This window comes from Oncorhynchus keta, chromosome 32, assembly GCF_023373465.1.
Source record: "Oncorhynchus keta strain PuntledgeMale-10-30-2019 chromosome 32, Oket_V2, whole genome shotgun sequence".
Taxonomy (NCBI): Eukaryota; Metazoa; Chordata; class Actinopteri; order Salmoniformes; family Salmonidae; genus Oncorhynchus; species Oncorhynchus keta.
Window position 1 is genome coordinate 27,766,114 of NC_068452.1, and position 26,642 is coordinate 27,792,755.

Below are 26,642 nucleotides of genomic sequence, written 5' to 3' on the forward strand. Positions count from 1 at the left end.
GGGGAAGTGTTCATCGAAACCATTGAAAAAAGGTTAAAAACGAGAGAAAGAAAGGATCAGAAGGAGAGGCTGGCAGAGGCTGTGCGGCGGTTTGAAAAGCTGGCACCTTCCAAACAGAGCTGCAGCTTTGGGTGCCAAACGCTGCCAACCAGCCACACTGAGTTCTGCCCTGCCTCTCTTTGTTTTCACCATGGCATTTTGCATCATCTGTATTTAGAGCTATTCTTTTACATTACATTAGATTGAGTGATGTCACTACGGCCACAATTACTACTAATAATACCACTAACAATAATACAATAAATCATAATAATAGATATAGAATGAAATATTTAGAGTCCTCATAAAACATTTTTTGGGGAAACTATGTTGCTACTCTATTTAAATGGCAGAATTTGATAGGGAGTAAATAACATACTGATAGAGATCCCGTATCAGTATTCCCAGACTGTCTGTGCCTCCACTGTCCCGGGTTCCGTACGGAAAGAGCTGTCCCAATTACAGGGCAGCCTTTCCCCGGCTCTGCTCTACTGGGCCGAGCGCGAGCGGATCAGAATCTGGCTGGGAACTGGGCGGGCAGCTCTCATCCCTTCTCTCGCTCCCTCGCTCCACGGCACAGGGAGCTGAGGAAGGCCAGTCCACCCCTCCTGCGTGGGTATATGTTTTTGGGGACAGACAGATTTCATGCCTGGCGTCTGTACAAAAAGGCTATAAGAAATCAAGCAGTGAGACGACACAGCATTAGAGACAAAAACTATACAAAAATACAAAAACAAACATCCCAGCTCATCCTCCTTGTAGCCCCTCTTTTCATTCAGATGAAGATGAACAAAATCATATTTTATTTTAAACAATTATATATGTTTCCGTGCCCATGATGCTGTACTTGCTATAATGTGTTATTTAACTACGATAACTATTTTTTTTAAGTATTTCCGGTAAATATGTGTCCATTTTAAATCAGTAAAAATAAAATGATAAGCACAAAATCATACATAATTAAGAGAAAAAAAAAAGAAAAAAAAATTATTTGTAATACGAAATTTAAAAAACAAAACACCATTTTTCTTGGGACAGCTAAAACCAAGATGCCTAAAGGAAACAGTGACACTGTGAATGTATTGTTTTTATAAAGAAAATGGGATACTGTGATAAAGTATGCTCGTGTACTAACAAGCCAGTAAATGCACTGTGATTATGGAGGAATTATGGGTAAAAGTGGTTAAGGAGCGCACAGTGTCCCTGCAATCCTAACCGCCTAACGGGTTGAGTCTTTTCATCTATTCCTCAGACTTCCTATCACCTCGAATAATCTGTTTACCAGGGATTCCATACACTCTGCGCTCCTCACACACACAAAAGGAACTGGGAAAATTAGGGCCCTGAAGACGGGCCAAGCTAGGCTGTTTGAGATCCCTGCACCCTTTGCATATTAAAAACGCCACTATGTCAATGACACTGTTATGTCATGAGTGGCTCGCCGACGTTCAAACATTATTGGTGCATTTATTCAAATGACAACAGCATATAAACTTTCCATTGAGAGCGTTCACGGGGTGTTTTTCACACGAGATGAATGTGGCCCCCGTCGCGCCGGTTCTCAGTATTTCTCTGTCGGCCCGGGTTACAGACCCATGCCAGAACATTGGAGGAACACAGTTCTGTTCTTCTTCCAGAAGTCTGCAGTTCAGTTTGTTTATCGGCCAAGGAAAAGAGCAGATCTTTTTTCCTGTAAAACTCATGGTTCTTTTTTAAAATACTTTTAACGTCCACCGCTTTTCCTTCATGACCCTATATCTGAGAGACAAACACTCTTGGCCAAAGCATGACGTACTCCAGACTTAAAGGATCCACATGACTGTGTGGTCCCATCCATACTCTCTCTGTGTCTGGGCACAGGGACAGAGACAGAATGAGACAGAATGGTGCAACAGCAGAATCAGAGAACATAGGACCAACGCCCATCCACAACCCTCAAACCTTCCCAGGCCTGCCTTCATAATAGACAAAGACAAAGACGCAAAGGGCTGGCTGTATTTTTTTGTGAAATAAAATACTGCGTCATATTTGGCAACATCATATTCATTCGAAAAATCTGATAATACCATTATCTCATTTTAAAGCTCAGGATATTGTGCAAATCATATTAAATCTGTACGATAGATAAGGTTGACAGGGTGTTAAGTCTTAAGTCTCTGTCGGTCTCCAAGGCTCTCACTCTCTTTGTTCGGTTTGGTTAAATCATTCTCTCTGTTCTCTCCCGTGGTTTGCGAGATGGAGAGTCTGGGAGATGGAGATGGGCTCGTTGTCCCGGTGGGTCAGCGCCAGAGTTTACCGCACCGTGGAGCTGGCATAGGTCAGTTACCCAACAATGCACATCCCTGGACAAGATCTCTCCTAGCATGGTGGACAGATTAGGGGTGCACTCAGAAACATATTTTATCATAACAGAGCAGTAATGAGAGCCGTATGAGAGGAGCACGCTCCAAACATGACTAAGCCTGGAACAGCGGCGATTCATCAGACTGACAAATATGGAACACACCGCACAAAAACATGAACTTTTCCCATCGCGCAGTGACCTGAGCTGGGCCTTGGCAGGGCCTGACTGGCTGAGCCGTGCTTTATTCAACATCTGATCAAAGATGAGCCCGTTCTTCCTCCACATCCCTGAACCATTATCATCAGCAGCATCAGGAATTACCTCAGGACAACCAGTCCTGGGTGACTCACTTACAGGTTAAATGCAATTGCATTACGTTGGGTGAACAGCCAGGTATTTGTCTAAAATACTTTTGATAAGGGGTCTTGCAGCTGTGGAGCGGCAGTGTAAGCTGCTTTGATCAGTAATAGCTAGCCCTCACTGCCCCGCCCATAAGGCCTAAGTCTATAATTGGACAAAAGCACTACTGCAGAGGAGGAGAGGAGTCTCCTGTCACTCATACTGCAGGGAAAAACCTGCAGCTGGCGACGGTGACATCAGTGGGCAGGAGAACTGCAGCACACCGACGGCTCAGATGCACTGATAAGGCCTGGACTCTGATACCTTCTGAAAGACACAGACACCCTGGGAGCTAAGAATAAAACGGTAACGCTGCCACTCCAAAGGTTAGAATGGAACCACTCACTGTTCCCCCTTTCTCCCCTACACTCAGTGGACTTTTAACCCCAGCTCCTTCAGAGGCTCTACTGGTTCGTGCTTTTTAAGATGGTACTTTTCATTCTTGCAGTGTACAGTGGAGGGAGTGTGGGCTGCTGTTGAGGTGTTACGGTGGTGAAGCTTATGGGCAGGAGAACCAGGTGGAGCCTATGGCTGTCAGCCGACAGTTCTATGTCGTCTCTGTAGAAGTGAGGAGGCCTGAAATACTTGTGCATTTGCCAACATGGGCAGCTTAGACCCAGCTTTAAAAAAAAATTCTATTCTCTGACATGAGTGTGAACAAAGATGCAGGGAAACAACGATTTCAAAAAAAAAAAGGTAACAAAAAACAATGATTTATGATGGAATATTACCCTGTACAGAGGCACAAAGGTACAATAATTGATGTTGTATCCACATCATTTAACCAAAATATTCTATGTGATGACGTTGATTGCATTGGCAAAAAATCATCAATGTAAGGGAATTTCCTATTTTACCCATCTTTTAACCTAAATCCAATGACACTGTGGATTTTTTGGGGGGTTGAATTCATGTTAGCTTCACTCAACCAAAACTAGACGTTGAACTGACGTCTGTGCCCAGTGGGAAGTGAAGGAATACTATATTTAATTTTGCTGAACTGCAGCAACCATTTAAGTTTCAGAAAATAAATTAATCTTGACATACGTAAACACATACACACACACACACACACACACACACACACACACACACACACACACACACACACACACACACACACACACACACACACACACACACACACACACACACACACACACACACACACACACACACACACACACACACAAACACACTGAAGGGTAAAACAGTATCAGGATGACTGGTGAATACTGGCACAGGGTAAAAGAGCTAAGCTCTAAGGGGCGGCTTCACAAGGAGCTAATCTGAGCCTGGGTTAGCGGCAGCACATTGTGAAACAGGAAGACGAGCTCACAGAGGCCCAGCTAACTGACGCTGAGTTACACACTGTGCTGAAAAGAACACGGCATGGGGTACTCTGTCACAGAGGCCTGCAGCATCACGGTGCCAAGAAGCAGAATTAGGCTCTGTAACTGTACGCTTGCCTGGTGTAAGACAATACGTTTCTTTAGCCTTATACTAATGGATAACCAACGCAGGAGAGGGTTCTACGGACGTGAGGGTTCCATCAGCCCATACGTGAGTCAATCAACTAACTGCACCCACAGCATACCTGACAACACTTTTCACTTGAGTGTTTCATTGCTAACCAACAATAGGAAACACAGAAAACAAATGGAAGATTTGTTTCAGCACGATCACAGTGGACTGTTCAGTTATAGAAAATAATGAACGCCAAAAGCAAAATCTTCAAACAACAAATGTATTGTCAGACAGAAATTGCAAGGTTACTTCATATACATGGAAATGTGCTATTTCAAGACTCAAAACTATTTCATGCAGTCCTTATTGCTTTTCTCATGATCAAAGTCATGGAATAGAAAAATATAAATTAACTTGTGTAATCAGAGACAGGTTCAAATGTATTATTGAAAAAATAATATTATTATTACTATTATTATTTAAGATAATTTACAAAACAAAGTTTGGCATTATTTTGTGATACCCAAGACAAGCTATCTATACAGCTAATATATAATAAACGACAAATTCATCTTTAAAATTCTGCAGAACATTTGACCTCCGACATGGGGGCTCTGTGTATCCACCAGACTAAGAGAAACGTAACATTCAATATATTCTATACATTTCCTTGACACCGGGGTCTCCTCTATTTCAACATTACATTTTCCATTCCAAAGTAAGTCTCCACATGTTCCATACAAGTAACTGATGAAAAAGGACTGCTTATAGAGTATCATATAAAGTTTGTTGAGGAAACACCTGTGTTGAATTTGGACAAATAAAAAAGTGCATAAACAAACTAAACCAAACTGACGAGCTAATATAGAGAAGGGTTGTCTGTATGCAGTGTGCATGTGTGTGTGTGTGTTTGTTTGCATTAGTGTATGGGAGTCTCCGTGTATAAGCTATAAGAGTGTGTGTGAGAGAGCGGGAGCGAGTGTGTATTGGCGAAACGACCGAAGCAGGGCTGACTGTGAGGTGGGCTGCGGTGCCAGAGAGAGTAGAGCGCGGGAGGCTGAGGCTGGAGATGGGGCGGCTCTCCTGCCTCAATCACCTGCCTCCCAAACAACCTGGGACTGGGCCAGCTGTCACCACGCTCTTCAGCCCACAGACACGACAGACTGCTACTGACACACACACACACACCACACCACACACACACACACCACATACGACACACACGCCACACACACCGCACACACACACACACACACAAAACAGCCTTAAAGACACTCATTTATAGCCAGACAATTACTGTGCACATTAGCACACGCAGAGACAAACACATTTGCAGATGTGTTTGTTTACAGACAACACACCCTAAACATGCATATTTAAATTCAGACAAATTTGCACACAAGCACCTGAACAAATTTACCAGCACAGACTTTATCTCTGGATAAGCACACATTTAAAGACACATACACAACTCAGAAACAACACACAAACTAAACGGTGTGTCAGTGGTCTCAAATGTGTTCTGTAATGTGCTGTATTATAATTGTAATGTTGATAGGCGTTACACTTGGAGGCGATTCTCTTTATTTATCACAGGCTAGCATTTGGTCTAGTGGTGCACGGGGAGGAGCAGGGTTTGGCAAGGCTTGGGGTGTGGCTGCAAAAGGCTTTACAAACTGACCTGTGTGTGTGTGTGTGTGTGTGTGTGTGTGTGTGTGTGTGTGTGTGTGTGTGTGTGTGTGTGTGTGTGTGTGTGTGTGTGTGTGTGTGTGTGTGTGTGTGTGTGTGTGTATTTGTGTGTGTGTAGTGTGAAAAAAGACAGAGAAAGCTGTAAGGCGTTCACCAACTGACCTGGTGAGTGGACAAAGTAGGCCAGATAGAGGTCGAGCTCCTTGACGGACACGCCGATGTGGTGGGGCTGGACGCACAGGCCGTGGTTGGAGCACTGGGGCGACTTGACCAGCCGCTCTCCGTCCGTGCTCTCCAGGGGCTGCCCTTGAACAGGATGACCATCACCAGGTCCAGCCGCCACACCTTGTCGGCCTGGCGGAGACAGTCGATACGGCGGATCTTGCCCTTCTGGTCGGGGGTTGGATAGAACACAACAGGGGGCTTCTTGCCTGTGATGGTGAGCACAAAGTCCTCACGAAACTCGGGCCGGATGTCCTTTCGGAGCTTGGCCAACAGCCGCGACGCCCACTTCTGCTTGATCTCGGGCTTCTCACCCAGCAGCTCGTCCTTCACTGCGCGTTCTTCATCCTTTGTCATCCTCTTCTCGTGCTTCTTGAAGTACTTGCGTTTGCGTGCCTGCAGGTTGAACCAGGTGTAGAGAAGGCACGGACATGGGGGAGAAGGGCCTCGATGAAGGGATGAAATTCATCCTAACAGAGGGAGAGAGAGACAGAGAGAGAGAGAGGGTGCTCTGTTATTCTCATGCAGTATGGTGTCATGCAAGCAGCTGAAGATCAGTTATTGAAGATAGAAGAGCGATGAGGCAATTTACTGACATTTTACCCCAAAATAATTCCTGTTTTGATAGAATTTTAATGCACTGCCAATAGAGGGGATTCAGTTCAGAAACTACTAACTTAGACAGGGCTAGCATTACCAACAATACCACTAACTGACATAATAATGATAATAATAATAATGATAATAATCATAATAATCATATCCAAAATGTAATAATACTGTAGGTACATACATACAATTACAATGCAAATAGTAAATTACTGGTCCTGTCCTTCTTACAAAAAAATATAACCTGAAAGCACATTTAAAAACTATATTAAACTGTAATAACAGATTAATTTACATTTAAAAGACAAACGAGATTAAAAAATTCAAGCCAAAGTGAGCAAACACTTTTTCTTTTTTTTTACATCCACTGTAAAGGAGAAGTTATTCAGCTATACTATAATACCTTCACTACACATCGCTCAGCGACAATGCCTAGATCTCGCCATAGTGTTCCTGTGCCAGGGTTGCCCACACAGCGGTCGTTCACCGCCAATCTTAGCCACCACAAGACCACTGTTAAAATGTGCTGCTAAAAGATCTGCCATACCATGTCCTATCTCTCCTGCTGCCATGCAAAGAAGTCTAACCAGACTCACATTTCAACAACAAATTGAAAGAGGACAGAAATCACCACAAAAACACACTGCAATAGGAAGACAGACGGTCTGGTAGTTACCATTTTGCACTCTCATCATAAATTTGGCACAACGTTCAAAATGAAAAAGAATTCTCCAACACCACTTTTTCCCCGCACTCACAAATGTACAGCAAGTGCTGGTTTAACAGGGTGTAAAAAAATTTGCAGATGAAAAAAACTTGAGGGTAAAAAGATAATTAGCAGAAGATCTCAGGAATCTCCAGTTGTCCACAGTAAGCAGTGGAACAAAGTTAAACAAAACAAGATACCCCCGGGTGTTCTGGGGGGTCACAGCGTAATGCCGCAAAGGATCGCTGGTTAAATCTGGGACGGAAAGACAAAATACCCCAATTTAAAGAGAAGAAAACTAACATTGAGAAATAATGGAAATATGGTTAAAAAAGAAATAGTGAATGATATTTAAGAACAGAAATTATCTAAATATAACAATTGGAATAGACACACTTAAAATAAACACTCTTCTTTTGCACTTCCCCCAAAAAAGGAGGAAATAAAGCAAAAAAATCCTTGGCAAAGCGTAATTGGTAGTGGTGTTTGCTCAGATCTGTGGGCCCCGTGTACGACTCAGAGACACACACAGGCGGGGGGCTGGGGAGTGCAGAGCACAGAATAGGAAAAAAAAGGAGAGAACCGAATCAATGTTGGACGAGCGCGTACGACCGCTGGCAAAGCCGAGTGCTGCTTCTTTTTCCCCCTTTTCTCTCCAACTCTCTCTTCTCTCTCTGTTTCTCTCTCGCCGTCTCTCGTCCTCTCCGCGTTCTTTCCCTAACCATTGCTTGAGCCTTTGCCAACACGAGTAGGGCCCACCTATTTGGCAACAAGATGCCTGTAGCCCAGCCAATGCGTTAGCTTCAAGAGCTGAAAGGGAGGGAAAGGAGAAAGGAGGGGTTAGTGGCAAAGAGAGGAGAGAGCTGGAGAAGAAAATGAGAGAGGGAGCGAGAGAGGGAGAGCTGGAGAGAAAGAGTGTACGCAGTCCTGTCCGACAGCGCACACTTTGCCAAATCATAAGTTCCTATCTGACACATAGGCAAAGTTCAGGGGACATGTATTTCTCGTACACCAATCCTAGCTACCTTCAGTCTGCTTCAATCTCCAGTATGGCCGCCATTGCCTCATCTCACTACCCCCACCCTCTCTTTCTGCTTGCGTAACGCCACCTTGGCACAGGATGGCAAGAGAAAACACACAGCTCAAAATCCCACCAGACCCACAACCGGCAGCTGGTCTTGGATTTACCACAGGAACAAAGAGGGGGAAACAAACCCACCCCTTTTCCCACCCTGAGAGAAGATGCATCAATGTAACGCTGGGTGCTTTAAAACCAAAGCATATACAGTACACTGCATGTCTTACGGAGGGTAAAAGGAGGAACACCAACATATCGAATAGGCAAATGAGAAATACAATGGTGGGAAATGGGTACTGTTCCGGTACAACTGTCGCTATGGCGCTTTCAGCCCAATCTCATCAACACCAGTCCAATAACAGGAGAGTCTGCAGATAAATCGTTGAGCTTGATTTCTCAAAAGCCTCCAATGGCTGTGTCGTCCATGTTTGTGACTAATAATGAGTGCCTTGCCTCCATGATGCATCTCTTTCTTCTACAATTGCTGGACAGTTTGCAGAGGCATCTGTAACGGTCTGAATAAGTGGATGTCTTATTGTTCTTTGGGTTGAGTTTGCAGGGTTCGTAATTGCCGTAAAATGGAAGAAAGTCTCTATTTCTGGTCCACCATTTGCAACAAAGATGATGTAAAACACATTTGCAACAAAGATGATGTGAAACACATTTGCAACAAAGATGATGTAAAACACATTTGTATTAGTGCACGCTCACTCTGTACTACCGATATAATCTAATCTTTAGTTAATATGATGCAGTATCATGCACTATTTCTGCTTAATCTTAGAATGATGAAGACAGCATCACACCAGCATTTAGTAGTTGGCTTCAAGATGGTCTGGCTCACACCCATCAACTGTCACAATGCACAATAAAGGACAATATATCCCTGGGTTTCTGTTCAATTTCTGTTGCTTTCTCTAATACCCATTGTGGCAGATCACGATGAGCATCTAACAAAAGACAGACAAAACTGACATTAAAATAAGAGGAACATTTCAATTGAAGATACACATACTTTATAGGGTGAGTGTGTGTGAGTCTGTGTCTGAGTCTGTGTGCGAGAGAGAAAGAGAGAGAGACAGAGCGAGAGAGAGAAAGAGAGAGAGAGAGGGACAGAGAGAGTGGTGAGCAAATGTACCTGCATACGTGCATAAAATACAAAAGACTCACACACACACAAAAATAACAGGATATTGATACAGGGAGAACAAAAGATGAGACACTATCTGGAAATCAAGACAATAACGGTTTAGGCCTTCATGAAAGAAAAGAGTGGTTTCCAGTACAGGGACCTAAGCAAAGTAGACTACCTGCACATTTTTGTTAAAACCATAATCATCCTATGAAGCACTACAGCAGATACAGTTTAATCATGCAAATATCCCACATTCAAAACTGTGATGTGGTTTTCAAGGTCCAATGAAGCCGTATTTATCTCAATATTATATCAAGTACATTACTGTGATTGTTTTCAATTAAAATTGTAAAAAAATATTTTTAAATTGCTTCTTAGCAAAGAGCAATTTCTCATGCAATAATTTTGCTAGGGCTGCCTGCGAGTGGTCTAAGTGAGGAGCGGAAAACTGAAAACTAGCTATTATTGGCAGAGAGGTTCGTAACTGTCTTCACACTGGGCACACACTGATTGAATCAACATTGTTGCCATTCCATTTGAATGAAATTATGTTGAACCAACGTGGAATGGACGTTGAGTTGGCGTCTGTGCCTAGTGGGTTTGTTATTGGACATTAACTAATTTACCGCCAGATGTCACGTGCGGGCCAAAACTCTATCTCACCAAACAGTTCTTACTTAAAAGGGAATTATCATTATTTTCACAATTTCACAGTATTATTCCACATATTGTGGAAATATATATAAAACACTGATTATTTGTTTGTACTGCACTTGTCCTTTAAGGTGTACAACCTTCATTATCAGCAGTGCTCTGTTTCAATGATGATCTCCTACCTACCCACATACAACAACAAATAAACCCTCAGTAATTAGCTATATTCCTTTCCCCCATATCTTCAGTATCTCCATCTCTTGTTTTGTTATTCAATAATCAATTATGCCAGCCAGCCACTGCTCCCAATGCATTTCTCTCTTTAGTATCGGAATTTTGAAAACTGCAGCCTACCTCACCTCTCTATAAAAAAATAAGCAAGTCCTATTTTCAGACTCTTAATAAAGTAGGCAGCGCAAATCTGTGTTGGTGATTTATGGTATATCTTCAAAGTAAATCAATCACAGCACGTAGGGGCCCACGTGGGTAACTGGGGGCCCTGACTTGATTGGGTAACTGATGAATAAAACAATTACAAATAAAATGTATAATAAATAAATGTGACTGGTCAAGTGTGTGAGTCAGGGGCTGGGTCCACTCTCAATATTGAAAATACACCAGAGAGCATAATTTAGCCACAGAGGATCAATAGTTTCTAAAAAATAACAGTGTATAAAGTGTTATCACAAGCACATACAGGTAACTGCCAAAATAAAGGAAACACCAACATAACATGTCTTAAAAGGGTGTTAGGCCACAAAGAGTTGCCAGAACAGTTTCAATGCGCTTTGGGATAGATTCTACAAGTGGACCTAAACCATGCCAGGAAAATGCACTGCACACCATAACATATACTTTGTATCCCTCATTTACTCAAGCGTTTCCATTATTTTGGCAGTTTTCTGTATGTCTACAATCGGGAAGGTCGCAGTTTGTGCAGCATGCGTGCCAAATATGCAGCTTGCTGCATTGTGGCCATAGACATAGAAGGGTTTCGGAACCTCTTACTCTGGCAATTTGACTGTTAAACTCATGGATAAATTAGCAATGGCTTCCAGTCCTGACTTGAATGAGAACAGCCATATATGGATTATATTTCTATGGCTGGTTGCGGCTGTAGGTTTGCCTTTTGCACATTTCAAAATACAATCGCAGGAATAATGTTCAGTTTAGGAAACATATACCTACTGCTGAAAAGAGAAGACTACTCTCAACAACTCCCGATTACAGGCTCAAAATGGCCAGAAACAAAGACCTTTCTTCTGAAACTCATCAGTCTATTCTTGTTCTGAGAAATGAAGGCTATTCCATGCGAGAAATTGCCAACTCACCCCATTCCATACAAATGTGCACAACCGCAACATTCAAACGAGGCTACAAAGGAAACGAATGGGACTGTAGCGACTGTGTTGACTTCAAAATCGGGGGTGTGAACTAGGTTTCTATTCAAGCGTTGATCAACATGGTAATGGCTCTATAGTAGAGGTTGACCGATTATGATTTTTCAAAGCCGATACCGATACCGATTATTGGAGGACCAAAAATCCCATACCGATTAATCGGATGATTTAAAATATATATATTTGTAATAATGACAATTACAACAATACTGAATGAACACTTATTTTTACTTAATATAATACATCAATAAAATACATTTTGCCTCAAGTAAATAATGAAACATGTTCAATTTGGTTTAAATAATGCAAAAACAAAGTGTTGGAGAAGAAAGTAAAAGTGCAATATGTGCTATGTAAGAAAGCTAACGTTTCAGTTCCTTGCTCAGAACATGAAAACGTATGAAAGCTGGTGGTTCCTTTTGACATGAGTCTTCAATATTCCCAGGTAAGAAGTTTTAGGTTGTAGTTATTATATGAATTATAGGACTATTTCCCTCTATACCATTTGTATTTCATTAACCTTTGACAATTGGATGTTCTTATAGGCACTTTAGTATTACCAGTGTAACAGTATAGCTTCCGTCCCTCTCCTCGATCCTCCCTGGGCTCGAACCAGCAACACAACGACAACAGCCACCATCGAAGCAGCGTTACCCATGCAGAGCAAGGGGAACAACTACTAGAAGGCTCAGAGCGAGTGACGTTTGAAACGCTATTAGCGTGCACTAACTAGCTAGCCATTTCACTTCGGTTACACCAGCCTCATCTCGGGAGTTGATAGGCTTGATGTCATAAACATCGCAATGCTTGACGCACAACGAATGCTGCGATGCAAAACTACTGGTAAGTTAATGTTGAATTAATGTTTGATCGCCTGCTTCTGCCTACCACCGCTCAGTCAGATAGTTAGGTTCTTGCATGCTCAGTCCTGAATTATATGCAACGCAGGACACGCTAGATAATATCGAGTAATATCATCAACCATGTGTAGTTAACTAAATGGGGGTTTATGGTTGTTTTTATAGATAAGTTTAATGCTAGCTATTATATTGCCTGTAGTGCATTAGGTTGTTGCTGAGCAGTCAGTCTCCTTGTGGAGTGCAACGAGAGAGAGGCAGGTCGTTATTGTGTTGGACAAGTTAGCTCTAAGGTTGCAAGATTGCATCCCCTGAGCTTGAATTTGAAAATCTGTCATTCTGCCCCTGAACGAGGCAGTTAACCCATCGCCTTCTAGGCCGTCATTGAAAATAAGAATGTGTTCTTAACTGACTTGCCTAGTTAAATAAAGGTATATTTAAAAAATAAATGAATTATAAAAAAATCGGCGCCCAAAAATACAGATTTCCGATTGTTTGAAACTGAAATCGGCCCTAATTAATCAGCCATTCGGATTAATCGGTCAACCTCGCTACTCTATAGTATTGGAGAAAAGCTTGAAAAAACAGACCTTCCATTACATTCAGACGTGTCATGTCATAATTTACAACACGCATAAAGCAACTATTTCTGTCTTACAATCTCTCCACCAGGTAGCACTTCTCTCATCCTTTAAAAAACAAGAAATGGACAGTGACGGTAAGGGTGTTGTTTGTGTCATCATTGCATGCAATCATCAAAGCCCCTGTTTACTTCTAAGATCACTTTAGCACCGCCCCTAAAAACCCAATTCAAATTCGACACATTCCTTCAAATAGGTATGGAATGACACATTATATAAACTCTTTATAGTGTTTTATTTAAATTTTAGAGGAGATAAGGTGATAAGTTGGACAGATCGTGAAGAAAAGCTATTTTCCCACACAACATCTCTTCTTCTCATTATCACGCTTTCATTGCCTGCTTAAATTATGCAGAAACGGGCAGTGTTTAGGTCATAATTGATTCTGTTGAAAGGGAGAACTTGTGCTTTACAATTGTATTGACATTACAGTTGATCTGGAAGTATTACGTTTTTGGGGTGCTAAAATAAGGGAAATTGTACCCATTTGAAACCTTAGGGCATAGGCTCTGCCTTCACATTGGCACCATGTTACATTCTCCAATGAGCAAAGGTACAGTCTATGGATATCAATAATTGCTAAATGTGGTATCATACAGACATTTTCGTTCATTTTACATGATTGGCCTACATTTATTTACTCTCACTCAAATAAAGTCTAAATGGCTCCTCTCAGGCTACCTGCTGAATTGCTTGAGCTAGCCCTGCCATTTTTATCGCTATTTTCAACCAGTATCTCAAATGGTTACCTTTGTGTCTCTCATTTCATTTATTTGTCATCATTTTCAATAACATGTCTGGACTGACAGGAAGCAGAAACATGCGGTGCGCAGGCTCTCATCCAACGAATACTTGACCCCACCTAGACCTGCTGCTCGTGACTGTTCCTAAAAGACCGCGAAAAACATCAGGCTTACAGACCAGTGTGAACTCTTAACTAACCACACCACGATGCCTTGTGTTACAACAAGCAGACAGGCCATGGTATGATATAGGCCAAATGCCACTATAGTGATTTCACATATTCACAGTAGACTACATTTCAAAATATGATGATCTAGCCTATTGAAAAACATTTCAAACTCATTAAAAATAGTGTAGTTCAGACTTTGGCCAAGACAATTAAACATGCTGCCACTGTTTTTTCCTCACGCTGCACTTACAATATTAATGCTTAAAGAGTGAAGACATCATCATAGGAGTCTGCCAAGAGGACGATGGAAATGAAGGAGCTGGAAAGACTGGTTGGCACTCCCGCCAGCGAGCCATTTGTGCCACTTTGTCACCGTCAGTAAAATCCAGTTTCAATTAATAATAGCAGAATAAACCCAAGCAACTACAAATAAATGCAGCTAAACATTCAGGCTGGCAGACTAAAATCGACTAAATTTTACAATACAATTGGTTGCATAAATATGTATTAGGCCTTGCCTAGGCTGTATAGAAAGTGATTAATTCACAGATGGAAAATCTATTGAATGGCAAACTCATTAGTAAACTATCTTTATCCCTGTAAGTGTTGGGAATAGTGCTTGCAAATACTTCAGTGTGCTTATAGGCCAGTTGAAATGTGTTGATTTGTTAATTCAAGAGAATATTGATTGGGATATGTGCCCTTTCATGGGAGAGCAATTGTCTATATATTTAGGCCTATTCAAAAAACATGACATAAAACATGTTATTCAATAGCATAGACACCAAATGTAGCCCATTAACCTACTCAAAAACGCAGTTCCAAGTTGTGCGAATATAATATTTTAGCAGAGGCGAATAGTCTGCACTCACATGGCACGTGTTATAGGCAACTCTACCTGTTGCCTCATACAAGTTAAACATGCAATTTATACAAAAATAAAGTGTTTCAGTTAAACAAATAAAACAATGTGTATTATATTAACATAACAGAAATGTTCAACGTGACTACATCCATGGAGAAACACTTATTTGGTCTTGTATTTCTCGATTCTTTTTGCTCTGGATGAAGAATGGAACACTGGCCAACTTTAATGAATGTTTACATACTGGCATTTTAAAAGAAGGGCTACACAAGTATATACTGAAAATCAGGAAACATTGAACTCAGACATTGCTCATCCTAATGCTTTATATATTTCCTAATTTTTTTTCATTTTCAACATATGCCTGGTTTTTATTTCAGATTCACTGCACTGTTGGGGCTAGGAACACAAGCATTTGCTAAGTTTCTATGATGTTTATGTCTATGGATCAATAACATTTCATTTGATTTTGATACGGAAATTTTTGTCTAAATGCTTCAGGAAATCAGTAGGCCTATGTCTGGATAAGTATGCAACTTTAATCCATGAACATATTTCAAAGTGTGTTGCTTGTACATTTCACTTATTTTGAGGAACGCCAGCACCTGTAATTTGTTGTCAAAATAATGGAACAGAGTCCTAATAATGTTTACATACTGTTGCTACTCATTGCATATGTATATACTGTATTCTAAAAACCAACTAACACCATTAAAACTCCGACATTGCTGTTCTTAGGCTAATTTAGATATTTCAAAATTCCATTATTTTAAAAATTTAAACCTTTTTTCGTTATCTTGTGATTTTGTTTAAAGAGTTAAGCATAATCTATGGTGCTAAAATATTAAGCATTTAACAGAACTTGCAATAAAAATGTAAATGGCGTTTACCCCATTTCCATTTGATTTGATTTGATTTTGATACGTGAAATTTCATAAGTATAAACATTTTAAGAATTTGTTCAGCGACATAATGTCTAGGAAATGTGCTTTTGTACTTTCCTTGATATGAACTTATTCAGCAAATGTTCTTAAAAAACCTTTCCAGGTTTAGGGGGAAATGATATGGAGGTACTCCACTCCTTTCCAACGAAATCCAACAAAATTTGTTGTAAAATAATAGTCCTTAAAAGAGTCCGTTACGTTTTTAAAATTGTCTGATTTTGATTACTTCAGACAGCAATGAAACGTTCTTTGAAAAGAATAGGCTAATAATCGAAAAACCAGCAAACACGTTTAAACTCCCAGAATGTAAACCTTTATTTAGCGTTTAACTAAACCAAGCATTTAGTAGGCCTACTTATGCCATTTTTGCATCGGATATAAAGGGGTTTTTTCGTTGGTTATCTTCAAATGGACAGCGATTTTTGTCAGGGTTGATTTTTTCCACAGAGCCGTAGAGCAGTTGAGAACACAGGAAGTTTAGCAGCCATTCTCCAGTTGAGAACAACGGGTCCTCATTGTCATTACTTGACCTGGATACCTATAGATAATCAGCTTGAAACAGTTTGTTTTCTCACAAAACAACAGTGGTATGGAAGGTCTCCAATGAAACTCTGCTACTTTAGAGATCAATAACACAATCGACGACGGGGAAAACTCTACATTACAGCATTTAAGGGGCAGGGAGCCTATCAGTGTGTTACAGCGACATGTGAACAATAAAATTCATACAGGTAATCAAACAATAAAATGATAAAGTGTATCACCCCATTTTCACCCAATTTTGAATTAACCATTTGAATGGAAACTTCACTAGGGTCAAAACAGATAAAGAATGGTTGTCTCATACTTCAGGCAGGCCCATCCCAATGTGAATATTGCTTTTGTATAATTTTAAATAAAATTTGGTTGAGTAAATGTTCTTAACACAATATAAATCAACAAAAACTAGGGTAAAAAGTAAAACACTCCTCGTCTAAGCACTTTTTCAAATCCAATCAAGTTTTCCAACGTTGAAAAAGTCATCACATTGAAAAATTTTATTCAAATAAGCGTGGAAACCGTTGATTCAAGACGTTTTGGCCAGTGGATTGTCTGATTTAGCAGAGTAAAGGCAAATCTACTGCAAGACAGCAATGAAACGTTCTTGGTAAAAGGCAATCAGGCAACTTTCCGTTACTGTGTTCTATGTAATAATTTCAGTAAAACCGTGAAATTAAACCTTTGCTAATTTGCGTTTGACAACCATCCATTTTTCGGTTTAAAACATTTAGTAGGAGGCCTACTTGGATGCCATTTGTCCAAAATCATTTATAAACAGTAAATCATTTTTGAATACATTAAACAACATTGGTCTTTAGGGAAATTTTGATAATAGATGCATTGGGGTATTTGTTTTACAACAGAATACAATTTTCAAAATACAATACAAAGGATGATGCATAAAAATGTAACAAATGTTTTTGCAAATAGAACATTCTCTAATGTTTTGAGAACACACAAGGTGGTGTCATTGTCAGACTTGCTGGATACCTATACGGTGAATCATCCACTTGAAACACAGGCTTTCATTTTCATCTCACAACCAAGTGGTATGGACGGTCTGTCTGGATACACCTGAGAGCCTGTTTCTTCATTAGAGATGGCCATTAGTGGTTGACGACGGGGGGGACTCTATGTTAAAAGCATTTACAGAAGGGGCAGGTCCTCCCTCTCAGCAGATCCTGCGTTGGCAGACCTGTGAATAATACAAATTCATGAGGTTATCAAACAATGAAATTAAACAGTGTATCTGTGCAGACCAATGACAATATGGGCTAATTACCCAACATTATAAATGGACCCTGACTATGGTCTGGCAGATAAGATATGCTGGTTGTCTCATACTGGATGCTGGCAGGCCCATGACCACTGATGCTGACAGACATCAGTTGACGTTTAATTTTAAATGACATTTGGTTGACAGACCCGTGAACCCTATTAAACCCTCAAAAATATAGGGTAAAGTTGACCCTGTAAATGCTGACAGATTCCCTGACCGTTGATTACTTTTTGCAAACCAATCAGTTTTCCACGTTGATTCAGACCTGATCCCTGGATGCTGACATTCATTATTTTATTGAAATGACCGGAGCTGACAGACGTTGATTCCCTGGATGCTGGCAGATTTTGCACAGTGGATGCTGGCAGAGTGACCCTGGATGCTGGCAGACCCTAAAAACATTGTGCTGGCAGACCCTGCAATCATCAGACCCGTTACCCTGTGTTCTGACAACATTTCACAATGGTCTTGCTTAAAATGATTAGGCTTTCTGAGGAGACCTGGATGCTGCGTCTGACAGACCCTGGACCCTAAAATGCTGGCAAAATGCATTTTTTATATGACATTTCTAAATCATTTTCAAAAATGTACAATTGAACTGAATACTGGCAGACAACATGACCCTGGATAGCTGTCTATATTTTGATAATAGATGCATTGCAGTATGACACTGTTTTGCTGGCAGAATACAATGGATCTGGCAGACCCTGATGGATGCTGGCAAAAATGTCCTGGATGTGTTTGCCAAATAGAACAATCTGAAATGTTTCTGACCATGCTGGCAGACAACTTAGTCTTCTGGCAGACAACCAGACCCATTAACCATGGTAGAAAGATACCTGAAGCTGGCAGACCCTGACATTCTGGATGCTGGCAGACCCCGACCCTGGATGCTGACAGACCCTGACCCTGGATGCTGGCAGACCCTGACCCTGGATGCTGACAGACCCTGACCCTGGATGCTGGCAGACCCCTGACCCTGGAAGCTGGCAGACCCTGACACTGGATGCTGGCAGACCCGATCCTGCCGGGCCACACACAGAGAGGAGGTAGGGCGGGCGGCAGTGGAGGCTTAGTCAGCCAGGCCAGACAGACACATGCAGACACATGCAGCTCCTGGGTGAGTGCGAGACACATGGCCGCAGGGGGTGCCATGCCAGCCCAGGCACGTAGGCATGCCAGTGTACTAACACACCATCACTCAGGGACATCCAAATTATATGCACAGACTTATGTGCAAATATGTACATGTAACCTAAGTAGTAAGTAAGCAAGCCCATTTGATTAGTGTAGGCTACAGTGACCCTGGAGTACAGTGCCAGCTGGCAACTCTCCATTGGGATTAGTAGGCTACAGTGACCTGACCCTGGATGCTGGCAACAGTGCCAGCCTGAACTCTCCATTGTGATTAGTGTAGGCTACAGTGAGAGTACAGTGCCATTCGTAACTTTCCATTGGGATTAGTGTAGGCTACAGTGAGGTGCAGTGTGCCCCCTGGCTCTCCATTGTGATTAGTGTAGGCTACAGTGAGAGTGCTGCCAGCCTCGTAACTCTCCATTGTGATTAGTGTAGGCTACAGTGAGTGTGCAGTGCCAGCCTCAGACTCTCCATTATATGCACAGACTTAGGCTACAGTGAGAGTACAGTCCATCTCCATTGGGTAACTCTCCATTGGGATTATTAGTGTAGGCTACAGTGAGTACAGTGCCAGCTTCGTAACTCTCCATTGGGATATGTAGGCTACAGTGACAGTGCCAGCCTCGTAACTCTCCATTGTGATTAGTGTAGGCTACAGTGAGAGTGCAGTGCCAGCCTCGTAACTTTCCATTGTGATTAGTGTAGGCTACAGTGAGAGTGCAGTGCCAGCCTCGTAACTCTCCATTATGATTAGTGTAGGCTACAGTGAGGTGCAGTGCCAGCCTCGTAAATCTCCATTGTGATTAGTGTAGGCTACAGTGAGAGTACAGTGCCAGCCTCGTAACTCTCCATTTGATTAGTGTAGGCTACAGTGAGAGTGCAGTGCCAGCCTCTAAATCTCCATTGTGATTAGTGTAGCCCTACAGTGAGTACAGTACAGTGCCAGTGTTTTCCATTGTGATTAGTGTAGGCTACAGTGAGAGTGCAGTGCCAGCCTCGTGAGGTGCTCTCCATTGTAATCAGCATATTTCATTTCTGTTAATCATGAAACCAGAAAAATAAGGAGAGTGAACATTCGACCTAAAGGGGAAAAAAGAAAAACCCTCCCCACAATCTTACTCTCTCTGTGGGCAAGCAAGTGATGTGTAAAGGCTTTAGAAGTGCAGCGCTAGCGTTCGTTGTAATTATCTCAGTTTACAAACCAGCGCGTTACTACGTGTGAAAAATCTGCAGGCAATTTGTGGTGGACGCGTGTGTTATGCTCACAGGCCCAGGGTTGGCCGGGGAGCCATCAGAGGGAGGCATGCCCGGCACATGCCAGCCCCACGCAGGGTCGTCACCTCACAGTCATGCCACGCTGCTGCAGGGGCTAGTACTACCACCACCTCTCCTCAGCCCACTCTACAGAACCACTGACATCTATATCACACTGCACTACCACATAGTTGACTGGAGTACTCATGAGGCGGTGTTAGATATCGAGGTATGGTTCCAATAGACTCCCAGAAGATTTATCTTGAGCTTTAAAGAACAAATCGAGCCAAGGATCATTAAGCAAACAGCACCGGCCTGAATTAACATTAAAACATTTTGGTGTGACTTGAAGACTTGAAACCTTTCTGAAAACATTGAGATCCAGGTGAACCCACTGATCTAAACCATTTTGTTTTTGTAATCGTGTACAGAGATATCAAATTGATATTCTGCCTTTAGTTATAAACACAGGCTCAAACTTGTTTCGTTCCAGAGAAACGATGGGATATTATTGACAGGGTGTGCAAGAAAATACACTAAACAAATTTAGCAGTACATGAGTATGTTTACATAGAGAACAATACCGATGATGGCTAATGATGTCATACTAGTGAGTAGGCCCTTTAAAACAGGTGAGGTGCCTACTGTGCATTGGACAAGGCATATCACCACAAGGTCTGACTTCATGGCGGGACTGTAGTAGCACTTGAGGTTTCCACTTGAACCTCACCCTCCCCCCTCCTCTTCTCCCCTCTTCCCCCTAGCCCCACGCCGCTGTCTAGAAAGAATGTTTAGTTGAATAGGAAACCACCGCCCTGCTTTCAGTGACGGTGCTGGCGGCACGCCGTGCTGTGACAGGCTGGCTGACTCTGCACCAGACAACATGTTTATCTCCTCAGAGAGCCGTCGACGGGCGCAGCTACCCAGCCGCTGTTGGCCTCCATTAAGAAACACTGAACCTCTGGAGGACATGATTACACTAAAGGAAGGACTGTTTAGCAATCAGTTCTGGCGTTGTGAATTGAAATTGAAATGTATTCATCACAGAAAATAACGTCCACAGTTCCATTCACCAATTAAATCTTAATTCATCTCCTTAAACCCTGGTAACAATCCATCAAACGATGGTCTGTGAGGCTAAAATATAAGGCTAATGACAATTTACTTGGCAGCTCACTGAATATGTCCGTCACAAGAAGCAATGTTGTTTTCAGAGATCTAAAGTATTTTTTTACTTGATAGGGCCTGATTTAATTCATAGCACATTGCCTACTGTTATCTCTATGGCCCAATTCATGTAGTTGGGGAACTTTAATTTGTATGAGCATTGTGACTCATTCCAGAGCTCAGAGATCTGAACAACGTTCCACAGTCTAAATAGAACCCACTACATGTCCTTTTGATTCAGAATCTCAACACTACATGTCCTTTTGATTCAGAATCTCAACACTACATGTCCTTTTGATTAAGATACATGTCCTTTTGATTCAGAATCTCAACACTACATGTCCTTTTGATTCAGAATCTCAACACTACATGTCCTTTTGATTCAGAATCTCAACACTACATGTCCTTTTGATTCAGAATCTCAACACTACATGTCCTTTTGATTAAGAATCTCAACACTACATGTCCTTTTGATTCAGAATCTCAACACTACATGTCATTTTGATTAAGAATCTCAACACTACATGTCCTTTTGATTAAGAATCTCAACACTACATGTCCTTTTGATTCAGAATCTCAACACTACATGTCCTTTGATTCAGAATCTCAACACTACATGTCCTTTTGATTCAGAATCTCAACACTACATGTCCTTTTGATTCAGAATCTCAACACTACATGTCCTTTTGATTCAGAATCTCAACACTACATGTCCTTTTGATTCAGAATCTCAACACTACATGTCCTTTTGATTCAGAATCTCAACACTACATGTCCTTTTGATTCAGAATCTCAACACTACATGTCCTTTTGATTCAGAATCTCAACACTACATGTCCTTTTGATTCAGAATCTCAACACTACATGAAAGAGGGATCTCACATTCATGTGTTAACCTGACTTAACTAAAGCTAAAGGGCTTTATTCCACTTTCAAACAATGCAGGGTAAGAAATCAAGGGATGTCTAGTAATTAAAAAACACATATGCCCCATATGCCTGTACAGTATGACGCATCATTACAGTCTCCGTCGTAACTACAGGCTTTATGGGTAACAAGCTAGTCATACCCAGGGACAGAAATAACAAGCCCATGCTAGATAATCGTCCCCTCTCTACTACTATGACATCATCAGTAGTGCAGTCCATGCGGCTGCAGCATTGTGACTCTGGGGACTTCTCTGATTGAGCTACAGACCTGTGAAATGATGATGTCTGTGGGGGCGGAGCCCACTTTGGACTGGGCGTATTTCGATTGGAGGGCAGGGAGAGGCCACCAGCAAATGGCTGTCTCCTTGTCTGTTTTGTGGTCCATTTGTCTTGAGGATATATTTTTGCCTATGCAGTAAATTAGAATTTAGTATTGCATTGGCTAGGTTACTAATGTGCTTTAGGGTTGGGAACAGTTAGCATTTTACAAGCCACTCTAAATTGCAAGCTGTACTGATTACATATAAATATAGACTGAGAAACATGTGAGGAGACAATCATGGCTTGCACAAAAAACTCACATGCACAAACAGGGAAGCACACTACTCTTGCAGAGTGTTGAATGCTTTGTAATCAAAGAAATAAAGGGGCAATCTAGCACACAATCAAACTAGAGATTTATCCAGCTCTCCTGCCAACAGCCAGGGCCCTCCTCTTTCTGAACAAGGGATGCACTATTGACTAAATTTACCCCCCCCCCCCCTCTGTCTTTCTCCATCTCTCATTTTTTTCTCTCTCTCTTCAGTCTTCCCTCTGCCAGTCGGTGAGGCGTCATGCCAACCCTTTCCACAGCCGGGCACACTGCCCTGTCCTTTATGCAAATGCTTTGCCACCATCCCAAACTCACAACCCCCACTTTCTCACCCTCCATGTCTGTGCCCTTCTCTCCCCCCTGTCTCTATTTTTCTATCTCTCTACCATTCTCTCTCACATGAGGAAACTGAGAACCAGCTATTAGACTCTTGCTTCCGAGTCCTCCATGAGGCCTGCTGATCTGCAGTCAGTCACACCTGCATGGTTCTTGAGTAAGGCCAAAACACCCTGTACTTTGTTTTTTACTGCTACTGAGGGCAAATTACACAAATGGGGTATGTTTAATAGAGGTGCAGCTCATGGACACTCCTGTAGGTGTGTCTGCAATAGGTCTGATAAAGGACTGCCTCTGCTAAGACAGAGAAAGAGAGAAAGTGTGTGCGTGAGAGAGGTTAAAGGGGAGAGAGAGAGAGAGAGGTTAAAGAGGGAGAGAGAGAGAGATGTTAAAGAGGGAGAGAGAGAGAGCGAGAGAGCGAGAGAGAAGAAGAAAGAGAGAGAGAGGTTAAAAGAGAGAGAGAGAGAGAGAGAGAGAGAGAGAGAGAGAGAGAGAGAGGTTAAAAGGGAGGAGAGACAGAGGGAGGGAAGAGTTGAAAATGATTCATGTGATGATATTAAATAGAGCCGCTTCACATAACCCACAGGTACCATTATCTAGCAGTCATTGACGTGATAATGACTCAATTCCCTTTCATCATCCAGGGAAAGTATGGAAGGTATTTTAATAGACAAGACAGGTACTTGTTTGTTTCTTGTTTCATAGATGTAAAACAAGAAATAAAATAATGTTCTCTTTGAGATTCGAGAAAGTGCATTAATGCGATTTACATTCAAGCATAATGTCTATATATCTGAAATAAAATCATGACTGTGTAATAATGGTACTATCGTCATCATTGTCGTCGTTGCAGTGAACCAAACATGAGATTAGAAACCCAGATGTGCTTCATGGTTAGTCCCAGTGACAAACAGGTATACAGAGAGGGTTAATCAACCAGTAGAGAGACTGAAGGAAGAGCCTCCTTCATGTCAGCAGTTAAGCTTCTGCTCTGCTGGGGGCGGAAGAACGTTGAGGATGGCGACAATGAGGCCGGGGTCCACACGCCGGACACAGCCACACAGGCCGGACACAGCACACACAGGCCGGACACAGCCACACACAGGACAGGCCGGACACAGCCACACACAGGCCGGACACAGCCACACACAGGCCGGACACAGCCCACACACGCCGGACACAGCCACACACAGGCCGGACACAGCCCACACAGGCCGGACACAGCCACACACACGCCGGACACAGCCACACACAGGCCGGACACAGCCACACACAGGCCGGACACAGCCACACACGCCGGACACAGCCACACACACGCCGGACACAGCCCACACACGCCGGACACAGCCACACACAGGCCGGACACAGCCACACACACGCCGGACACAGCCACACACACGCCGGACACAGCCACACACACGCCGGACACAGCCACACACAGGCCGGACACAGCCACACACACGCCGGACACAGCCACACACAGCACAGGAAAGCAACTCAGGCTAAACACAAACACTCACAGAGACACACCACTGTCTGATCTCCTTGTGTGGCCTGTTCATAGAGTAGGCCTACATGGACATACTGTATAGGCGCTAACTGTCAGAGCATACCCCTTATATTTACATGAACCAACTGACAACAAAGAAAACTTACACTTAAAAGCTAATGTTACCAAACTGAATTTGTGTGGGGCTGAACTGATACACAGATGAATTGTATTCATGCCAAAGTCAACCAAAGAAATCCTCATAAAGTCTTCTGGTCAATGAATGTGAAGATCATGACTCATTTATTCTGTGTTTATAAGCCTGTGCCACATAATAGAAGGAAAAGCCCCAGATAACCAAATGCAGATACTTCTTTAAGCAGACTGAGTTAGCAATAAACATTGAGAAAAAAGGCTATCCAATAGTAAACTTGCCATGTGTCATACAATGGCAGCTCTGATTTTCTGAGTCTGCATAAACAAATAAATAAAACCAATGAAATAGGAGGTGGGTGATGTTCTGGGGAGTGAGAGACATGAACACTGTTTTCCTATTGGTAAACGCTACTGCCCACATCCCTTTCCCTTCTTCCTGTAGAGACTTCCTTGTGTTCAATTACTGTAATAACGTTTCAGCAACCTTCCAGTGCTAGTACATGATGGAGGTGATGAAAAACTAAGAGGGAACAATGTTTTATTTTTTCCCGTGCCTGCTGTACAGAAAAGTTGCACCTGAAAGACATGTAAGTTCTGTGTGCCTTTACAGTATCTGTCTGCCTGTATCAACAAGAGCATGACAACAGTGATATCCTGATTAGTCTCCAGCTCAAACACATTATGGGCATAGGACAAGAGGTCAGATATGTTCAAATGACCTCAATCAAAACCCCAACTAGTTTTACTAGGCGTAATACAGAAAGTGCTCCTCATTCTCATAAGAGATCACGGAGCAGACTCCAAATAAAACAAAGCTTTTATACTCCAATATCATGATAGTTTGTAATTAAACTATTAAACTCAACCCAATCCTAGACCATTGAAAAACAGACCGTCTGTGTGGTGGAGGGAAATGAATGAGGCCTTTTCTTTCAGAGTGGAGATCAGAACCCCTAACTCTGGGATTTTGTGCTGTTGCCTTTCTCCCCCTGGAGGGAGTAATTAGGTTATGGAAGACAACTGCAGCATTGTTTTAACAGTGGATGGTTTGTACCGGCCAAAGTCCCACCAGCGACATGCTTCTCTCTCTCACAACAAAAAAAAATGTCAAATGGTTCGGAGGAGGCAAACTTCTTTCTGGGGGCTGTTTTTGGTTGGAGTTGGGTTGTTTGTGCAGAGCCACTGTTAGGGAGGGTATCCCATGTATCCACTGACTTGGCAACAGAAACAGTTCCTAACTAGAGTAATATGGTTATGATCCATTCACATTCCTTCCTGTCCCCTAGGAAATACAATACGCTTATATTGTCTGTTTTAATCACACTCCGCTTCCAAGGAGAGAACACAACCAGCCATGGCTATAAAGAGTCTTTCTCAAATATACATAGAGCTCAGTTACAGTAAATATGCACTGTGTTGATTGATGGGGGGAAGAAAATCAAACAAATCACATTAGAATTAGAATTGCTTGGAGCGCTAACCAAACTACTGTATTGCCCAAACACAGACTCTCTTCTCCTTGATTGTTTTCACTTGGAGCAGTTGCTGCTGCAAATGTTGTAGATTTTAAAGATGGATGCACATTGCCCTTGAATGCTCACTGAAACATCTCATTTAAATCCCTCAGGCTCAAACGTGTCCTATGCAATTGTAACGGCTTTAAGGACGTGCCGTAAGCTCACTTCACGGCTAGCTTGAAATGTCGTGGAAGGAGCCATTAAATTGGAACCTTTTGAGTGGCTCAACCCTTTGGAGCATTGTCAATGGCGGTCACGTGTGTTGTGAAGCAGAGGATCACTGG

General features: G+C 42.2%; 1 pseudogene; it reads right to left on the minus strand.

The window, feature by feature from the left end:
• LOC118377936 (nuclear factor 1 X-type-like) overlaps positions 1 to 26,642 on the minus strand; it is a 242,269-nt pseudogene that overhangs the window by 163,472 nt on the left and 52,155 nt on the right.